The sequence below is a fragment of the Asparagus officinalis genome, chromosome 2, assembly GCF_001876935.1.
Source record: "Asparagus officinalis chromosome 2, Aspof.V1, whole genome shotgun sequence".
NCBI classification, from domain to species: Eukaryota; Viridiplantae; Streptophyta; class Magnoliopsida; order Asparagales; family Asparagaceae; genus Asparagus; species Asparagus officinalis.
The window spans coordinates 21,378,429-21,388,151 of record NC_033795.1 but is presented as its reverse complement, the minus strand read 5'-3'; the positions used below and the strand labels follow the sequence as shown (position 1 = coordinate 21,388,151).

Below are 9,723 nucleotides of genomic sequence, written 5' to 3'. Positions count from 1 at the left end.
ATAATATAATATAATATAATAATACTATTATAAAAGTGGGTTGGGATGTTAAAATATTTCTTCCCAAAATGCCCTTTTAAACATATACATACATACATAAAATACATAAAATACATGCATCTATACATTATATATATATATATATAATACTATTATAAAAGTGGGTTGGGATGTTAAAATATTTCTTCCCAAAATGCCCTTTTAAACATATACATACATACATAAAATACATAAAATACATGCATCTATACATAAACAAAAGCCATACATACATAACTTAAATAAAATACCCTTTTAAACATATACATGCATACATAAAATACATGCATCCATACATAAACAAAAGTCATACATACATAACTTAAATTAGTATAATAAATATATATAATCTATTCAACGTGCTAATAATTTTATAGAATACATGCTAATAACGGTTATTTCAAAATAATTTATTAGTTTAATATAACGTGTAATAATGGTTAATAAATATAATCTATTAGTTTTATTTCATAAACGTGCAAGTGTAAAAACGGTAATGCTCATAACGGTTTAAATGCACGTCTCAATTAGCTCTAATAAACGGACGTGCATTTAAACGTGCTAATAGTGGTTAATAAATATAATCTATTACCCCTAACCGAAAATAGAAGCAAGGAGACGAACGAGGAATAAGAGATACAGAAACCCCTAACCCCCAATTTAAACGTACGTGCATTTAAACCGTTATTAGCAAAAGTCTATCATTGATGCTCTTCTTGAATACTATAAATTATATACTTTTTCCATGAATTGTCCCAATCATCCAAGTGTCAACATGACCATCGTCGCTAGAGAATAGACCTGAACGTCTGAGGCTGACAGCACGGTTGTTGGATTGATCGAAGCTAATGCCCTCCCATTTGCAGCAGTTGGTGTTGGTGTTCCAACTCGCAAGAAGACGCGAGGAGTAGTCAGTGATGCTCTTCTTGAATTCAACCAAATCCGAGAGTTAAAAATATATGAGAAATAATGGAGTATAAATGTTCGTGTTTTATGTAATACTATAGAGTCCTTTAAGAATGAAGAAAGTAAGAAGCAAAAGTTGATTCTAATTGATGAAGAGGTGATGCGAATTTTACATTGTTATTATTTTATATAATTTTCATATTACCATGATGATGTTATTTATTCTCCATTGTGACTGCAGTAAATAAAAGAAAGAAGAGAAGATGTTTAGTTTCAAAACAATGGTTAGCCCTCTAAATCCCACAAAATTATTTTCAATACCAAAAATAGAGTTTTACATTAAATGCATTTTTCAAGAAATTTATCATTTAGCCTTTATTTTACATTAAATATAAAAATAGATACACGTGCAAAGCATGTGCATCATACTAACATTTTTTCATGACCCGGACATGCATGTTAGCTAAAAAAAAGTGAGCATAAATCTTAACAAATCAAATATAAAAATAGATACACCTACAAAATATAAAGATTGATTTATCATTTAACCTTTATTTTAAATTAAATATAAAAATAGATACACGTGCAAAGCATGTGCATCATACTAACATTTTTACTGTAAATTTGTGCACGGTTCTGTTGTTCATCTAAGCCAAATCTTAACAAATAAGAATAAATAGGGAGATCAAAAACATTTCAATAATGCTAAATATCGGCTACAAGTTAATTACTACTAAATACAACAACTTTATCTTGATTAGGTAAATTACCAAAATTTCTTACCTAATGATGTCTTATTTCTTAAATTAAAATTGATTCCAAATCTTTAAGTAAATATCCTCAAAATATTTGAACTACTTTCATATTTGTATAAATCCCGCTCACCTTATCTCCCAAAAATTGTTCAACCACTCATCCAAACTCTAAACCTCCCATAACCTTATTATCTATTCTCTCTATTAGAAAAAAAATTATTAATATAATTTGGAAAAAATTATCAATGCAATAAAAAATATGGGGCTACATATAAACATAAAAGTTTTTACACGTGCATCGCACGTGCACCATTTTATAGTATATAATATATATATATATTATATATTTTTATATTTATATAATATATATATATATATAATATATAATATATTATATATATATATATATATAATATATATATATACTATATTATTATTATATATATATATAATATATATATATATATAATAATATATATATAGTATATATATATATTATATATATATGGGAAAAGTGAAATCTTAAGGTACACCCTAGGCTCCCACTAAGGAACGCTGCCTAAAATCACATGCATTCCTCAATTATTTTTTTACAAGATCCACTCCGTTTTGAACTTGAGCGATGGGGTCTCACCCGTTCTTAAACTCAAACATACCAATTTGGGGTGAACCCGTTGTGTTTTTGACCATTCGTTGAAGCCGTCCAAAAAGTTCTATTCATTCGAAACCGTTAAAATTGCGCGAGTGGATGAAGGGTCAAAACACGACCGGGTTCACCCCAAAATTGGTGTGTTTAGGTTTAAGAACGTGTAATAAGTTAACGGAGCGGATCGTATAAAAAAATTATGGAATGATGCGATTTTTAAGGCCGCCGTCCTTAGGTGGAGCCTAAGGTGTCACTTATAGATTCACTTTTCATATATATTTATATATATATATATATATATATATATATATATATATAATATATATATATATATTATATATATATATATATATATATATACACATATATATATATATACAATAATTTCTTTTCTTTTTCCTCCTTCTCTTCTTCCCCAACCTTTCCACCGCCACCAACATCTCTCATCTCTCTTCTCTCTCTCTCTCTCTCGTTCTCTTCGACAACCCACGCAACCACCACCGACTCTCCCCTTCACTGCCGACCACTTACCGCCGGCGAGCCAAGCCAGCCGCCTGAGACCGCCGCTAGCTCCGCCCAATCCAGCGCCTTCACCCTCCTCCGTTTTCCTCCAAAGTCGAGCCCCACATGCCCGGTAGCGCCGCTGCCTTGGCCACCTTCAACGCCTTCCCTCTCCACCCCGTGCTCACCCTAAGCCCTCACCGAAGCTCCTAAGATCCGCCGCTCCATCCCCAGCTCCAGAACTCGCCTCGAGCTCCAGTCGAGCCACCCAACCGCTACACCTCGTAGGACCCTTCTTCTTCCCCTAACTGCCGCTCCCTCTCGCGCCTCGAACTCGCGCTCAGCGAGCCTCCCACTGGCTGACCCCCTTCAGCCACGCCCAACTCCCAACTCCGACCAGCCTCAAGTCGGACAACTCCACCTAGCCTCCCACCGACAGCAGCTCAAGCCTCTCTCTCTCGTTCTCAGTCATCCACACCTGCCAGCTCCCTGTTTCTCAAGATCCGAGCGTCGTCGCCAGGCCTTCGCCGCGTCCGCGCACGTCCTCAACCAGCCGCGCCCTCTCTTCCCTGAGCCCACGACCGCCTGCCTCCGACGTCCGATGAACCCCAAGCCGTAGCAGCGCCGAATGCCCCGTCGAACCCCACTCTCGACGAGACTGAGCCGCCTTCACACACACCCTCCCAGTCAGCGCCAGCACCTCGCCGAAGGCTCCTTCTCGACGCGGTGCCCCACGTCAAATCCAATCCGCGCCTTCAGCGTCGATTCGTTTGACAAAACCTGAGGCAAGATCCTACTTGCTCAGATCTATATTTTTCTATTTATTATGAATTATCTATAATTTTAGATCTGTTGATATTTATATGCGTGAGCTTGTTGATGAAATTGTTAATTTTATGTTTATGTTAATTTATGATTTAATTATCTTCGTGGATTTGATGAATAATATTAAATAATTTTTAATTATGTGATAAATAGTATTTTTAGAATAATTATAATAGATTAAAAGAATTTATTTCGTCAACAGATTCATTTTCGGATAATTATATTAATTAAAAAGAATTTATTTGAGAATGGAATTATTTGAGGGAAATTATGATAAATTATAAGAAGTTATTTTGGAAAAGGAATTATTTTCTGAATTACGTAGTTGCTTGTCATGATTTATAATTCTAAATTTTGATTATCTGACATACCATGTTTTATTGCACATGATTAGCGTTATTATTATCTCGTTGTTGTGTTTGAGAACCTTAGTAGTTTATGACTAGAGTGACCTGTGTGACGTGAGTAAGACCTAAAAACTCGTGTGTTGTTGACTTAAAAAAATGAGAAGAGTTGGGATGGGAAAGTTCATGTTTATGTAATCGGATAAGACTGTTGATATATCTTCCAGGCTTGCACCAGTGGATCAGTGTCGCCACTGGGTTGGTTTGTTGAGTCACAGTGGATCAGTGTCGCCACTGGGATTGGTTGGTTGGGTCAAAGTAGATCGGTGTCGCTACTTTGGTTCCTGAATTTATTTGATGGGATGCACGTGGGGGATATGCGAACAGTCAGTTATCCGATGATATGAGCGTTGACTCTGTAAGATGTGAACCAATTATCTGTTTTAGAATGGCTAGTTACATGACTTTAATTCTTGGCTAAGTATGATTCCTGTGAGATGTAGGCCAATTATATTTCTTTTCATACCTAAATCAGGATTAATATTTAATTATCAACAAATTGAGACATATGGTATATACATGAGGGTTTTCTTGTTTGGATTATTTTGCTCGACGTACTACATCTCGAGTTGTAGATTTTTAAATATTAATTTCATCTATTGTATGCCCCTATTACTTGGTTGATTATTCTGATCCCTATCTGCATGATTTCGTTACCCGATTGATTTAGGGATTCTTATGATTATCATGTTTTAGTAGTAAATTTGCATGTTGATTTTGTTGGATTTCCAGTTGCACGTTTCTTTGTCATTCTGTTATCGTATCGTTTTTCACTTTGGTTTTCGTTCGCTCTATTTCTTTGTGGGGGTCTTGCCGTGTTCCATGCACGCTGATGTACACCTGTTTTTCTCTGGTGTACGTCAGACTTAGAGGAAGAACAGGTTCAGCTGGGAGATCATCAGGAGCCAGATGATTCTCAGTAAGAGTGCCTTGTAGACGGAGCAGAAGAAGAGTCCTCATTAGTAAGAATATAGTGGATGATTTAGATATATATCATGATTTCATCCGTAAGACTAATCTTGAGCTCTTATCCTATTTCCTTGATAGATTTCGTTTCGTCCCTATCTTATCACTCTTTGACTCTGGAGTTTTCCTCGGTTCTTGTCCCATCGCTTCGCGACTATACGCTCTCTTCCTATAATTCATCTTACATCGTACCAGTTATTATTTTATGTGTTATTATTTTTACAACTATATTTTCTTTGATTTGACTTATATATCATTTGATTGTATTGGTTTCCGCATTATTTATTACATTATTTTATATATCACACACAGTGTAATATTGTGTGTTTTTCATTAAAAATATAAATCATTACTTATATATTTCAATTGTTCAAATCATGTCATTAAGTGTTTCGCATTGCTCTAGGCTTCACACACACATTACATAGCATATCTGATATTTAGATTATTTTATTGTGTTTAATATACTTTTGCATATCTATATTGTGTATGTGTGCGATTATCTGTCATACCACCCGTTATTTACTTATGTTCTAGATTAATATATATTGTTCAGATTTTTAATAGATTCATGATTTTAATATTCTACATATGCAGTATATTCTTATCCTTTATATTTTTAGTATATAGTTTTTATCAGTTGGTTTTGTCTTGTTAGATTGTTTTAGTATGTTCACTTTGGTTTTGTTATTTCTAAGAGTGACGTATTTCTATTTTGATATTCATGCATTATTTATATTGTTAAATTTAGAGTTGAGTTACTAATTATATAGTTATTTTGTTACATTAATTATTATCCTTTTATAATTAATATAAGAAGTAATTCTAATATGCGTTTGTGGGTATGTATAGCATTTACTCATGGGTTGTTTATAGTATATTTACATATTTGTTATTTGTTTGCTTCGTTTTCGATATGTATTATTTTATCATTATAATAATATACATTGTATACGCGTGTTATTTTTGTATTTATTTTATGGTACTTTTAGATATTTATGTCTTTTATTGTGTCATTGTTTGTTGTTCATTCTCTATTCATTATTTTTTTTATTTGTGTTGTGTTTTACTTTCTCATTATTTTTATAATTACTAATCTCTTTTCATTATAGTGTATTAACGTAGATTATTATATTTACGATGTTATTTTTATTGATTTATAGTTATTCATTATTTCTAGTATCAACTATGTAACCATGTTTATCTAAAATATATCAGTGTTTTATTATATGGAATTATACTCTTCTTATGTTTTTATTTGCTTATATAACTATTTTACCTTTCATAGTTTATATTTTTATATATTATACGTCTTTATCGAGTAGTATGTTTGTGAGTGTCAGTATTGTTAGTAAGCATTTATGTTTCAGTGTATTCTACGATTTTTTGTATGTGTTAATTTATTTTGAGTTTTATACTGTCAAATTGTTTGTTACTTATTTAAATGCATTGAGTCTTTCATTTATGTTTTTCTTGTCAGATTTGAATTTTTCATTATTTTAACTTGTATTGTTTTACATCGTGTTACTCTTCTGTTTCGTTTCTCTTATTTTGTATTTTTCGTAGAACATATTATATTAATATCGTTTATTCCTATATTTTTCTTTGAATAGGAGTTGTTATTTTTCGGTGTGAGTATGTGGTGTTACGACTTTATAGTTTGTGTATAGAGTTACTAAAGGTTGTTACAATGTGTGTTTGTTTAGCTTTGATTTTTTTGTATTTTTACATATTGTATTTTGGTTACGTATTTAGTCGTAATATTTTATAGTTGGTATGTTTTACATTTTTGTAGTGTATTCTTGCTCATGTTTTTCACGTTTCAATTCGTGTATTGCTATACTTATTGTGATTCAGTATTTATTGTGTTTTTATTATAATTTTTGTTGTGGTCACATTATAGTATAGTTATTTTTATTTTGTATTGCATTTATTTTATTAATTCTACGTATTGTACATGTATTTATACATGGTTGCTGTGTATGTTACCACATAATTTTGGTCACATTTTACTTTTCATGTACGCGTTTTGTTATCATTACTGTTTGATTATTATCAAGTTATATGTTTTTCTTATATGTGTTTTTATGTTGTTTTAATTTTATTAATTTATTTGTGTTATTTGGGGCTGATTGACCCCACTGCTAGACCCCATAAGAAGCCGAGGGGGGTTTTCAGTGCAGAGGAGATGACTATCTTGATACCTCAAGCAGCTAACATTGCCTCTGAATTGAGGGGAAGGACAAAGGTTGAGAGGCGGCGTCCAGTTAGACCAATTGGGATGGGTCCGCTGATAACTCAGCTTAAACACTTAGAAAAATGTGGGGCTGATAGAGCCCCAGTGGTCGATGAGGATGTTGTTAGCCACAGTACTAATCCTGAGGCGTCCCGTCGTCCTAGCAAGGAGCCGATTGGGATGGACGACGGCGTCGAGGGGAGAGCTGGAACTCCGTCAGACCAGATTGAGAATGGTGCTGACGAGAGAATTTTGGAGGATATGCCAAGCGTTGGCATACACCAAGCTCTTCAAGCTTGTTTAGCTCGGGGGACTTCGCTGGGACACGCCCTGTTCAATCGACTTGAGCGTTCCCTGGAATGCCAAGCAGGGCTGGCTAAGGAGAAGTCGGCCAAGGAAGAGGCAGAGAAGAGAATCACTGTCTTGGAGGCCGAGTCAGCTCACAAAGAAAGCGCTTGGCGTCGGAGTCTGGATGAGAAGGAAGAGATCCTCAAGAGCTTTCGAATCCAGTTCTCCAAGTAGATGGGGACCATCGAGGACCTTCAAAGGGAGATGGTTCACCTACGGGCGGAGGCCGAGTCCGAGAAGCGTCGCAGGACGACGGCTGAGGCAGAAGCTCGAACAAGTCGCCTGTCTCTCGAAAAGACGAGGAGGGACTTTGAAGAGCTGCAATCAAAGCTTCAAGCATTCATGTCCCTTGTTGAGAAATTGGAGGATCGACTCGCTCATCTGGATTCGAGAAGCATAAAAAGAAAGTGGTCGATGACTGGCGTCGTGGCCCTATAGGGAAGGGTGAAGTAGCTTTAGCATGTAAAGCTGGGGTTGATTACTTCGCCTCTTTAGTTCCTCGCAACTCTCATCCGACCCCAGATCACTTCTATCCTTCTTACGTCTCCTGTTGTCTCGATTTGCTGAAAGATGTTGAGAAAATTGGAGGCATGTTGGATTTGTCAGCGAATGACGATGAGGTCGAGCCTGTCGTTGGGGGGCACCCGGGGAATCTTCTACAATTACCGCCACTATGAGTCCGTCAAGTCCGACTCCTGAGTCTGGTCGAGAGCTTTGATGACCTACTTGTTTCTCTTCTCTTCTCTTTCTTTTTTTTTTTGTTTTTTTTGTAAAGAAGTTTGTAATGAAGTTTACTCTTATTGAATGAAAATTAACTTTTGTCTTCATTGTTGAGCTTGTCTTTATTGTTTGCATTCTTTTAGCTTTGTAGCTTTGTTTTCATCTGAGATGTTAGCTAAAGTGAGTTAGTTGTTATGTGTCGACCCGTACAGGGGACTTATGACAACTAGTTCACTTGATGCCTTATTTTGGCTGAGCGTTTAATTGACCAGAACTTGACAGACAACTACTTAAGTTTTTAGATTAATTAAGCATTAGCCATACACTTAATATTCATACCTTAGGCTTATGAACACCTTTTTAGCAGAATGGCAACCCTAAGGTTAGGTGCCTAGGTCTTATGGAGATGCCTAGATCTTTATAATCCCTGTATGGTCGAGTAGCGACTTTGGGAGTCAACCATAGGGTTGTGCCTTGGGCTTACCTTGACAAAGAACCAAGGACTTGTTTATTCGACTGAGGAGTCATTGTGCATTGGGTTTACCCTGAAGAGGTACCAAGGTCTTGATATTCGACTGAGGAGTCGTATGTATCTTGGGTTTACCCTGAAGAGGTACTAAGGGCTTGTCCATGATGGTCGATGAGAGCCGGAGGAATCGATCATATGTTGTGCCTTGGGCTTACCTTGATAAAGATCCAAGGACTTGTTTATCCGACTGAGGAGTCATTATGCCTTGGGTTTACCCTGAAGAGGTACCAAGGGCTTGATTTTCGACTGAGGAGTCGTATGCCTAGAACTCTTGAGAGTTGACTAGGGCTTTTCTTCACCTAAGGCCGAGAGATGATTGTGGGAGTCGGCCAAAGAGTTATGCCTTGGATTTATTCCTGATAAGGTACCAAGGGCTTGTCCATGATGATCGATGAGAGCCGGAGGAATCGACCATATATTGTACCTTAGGCTTACCTTGATAAAGAGCCAATGACTTGTTTATCCGACTGAGCAGTCGTTGTGCCTTGGGTTTACCCTGAAGAGGTACCAAGGTCTTGATATTCGACTAAGGAGTCATTGTGCCTTAGGTTTACCCTGAAGAGATACCAAGATCTTAATTTTTGACTGAGGAGTCGTTGTGCCTTGGGCTTACCTTGATGAAGAGCTAAGGGTTTGATATTCAACTGAGGAGTCGTTGTGCCTTGGGCTTACCTTGATAAAGAGTCAATGGCTTGTCCATGATGATCGATGAGAGCCGGAGGAATCGACCATATGTTGTGCCTTAGGCTTACCTTGATAAAGAGCCAAGGACTTGATATTCGACTGAGGAGTCATTGTGCCTTGGATTTATCCTGAAGAGGTACCATGGGTGTGACGCCCCTAGTTTC

At 36.0% G+C, this 9,723-nt stretch overlaps 1 pseudogene; it reads right to left on the bottom strand.

Moving 5' to 3' along the window:
* LOC109830923 overlaps positions 1-2,793 on the bottom strand; it is a 9,254-nt pseudogene extending 6,461 nt beyond the window's left edge.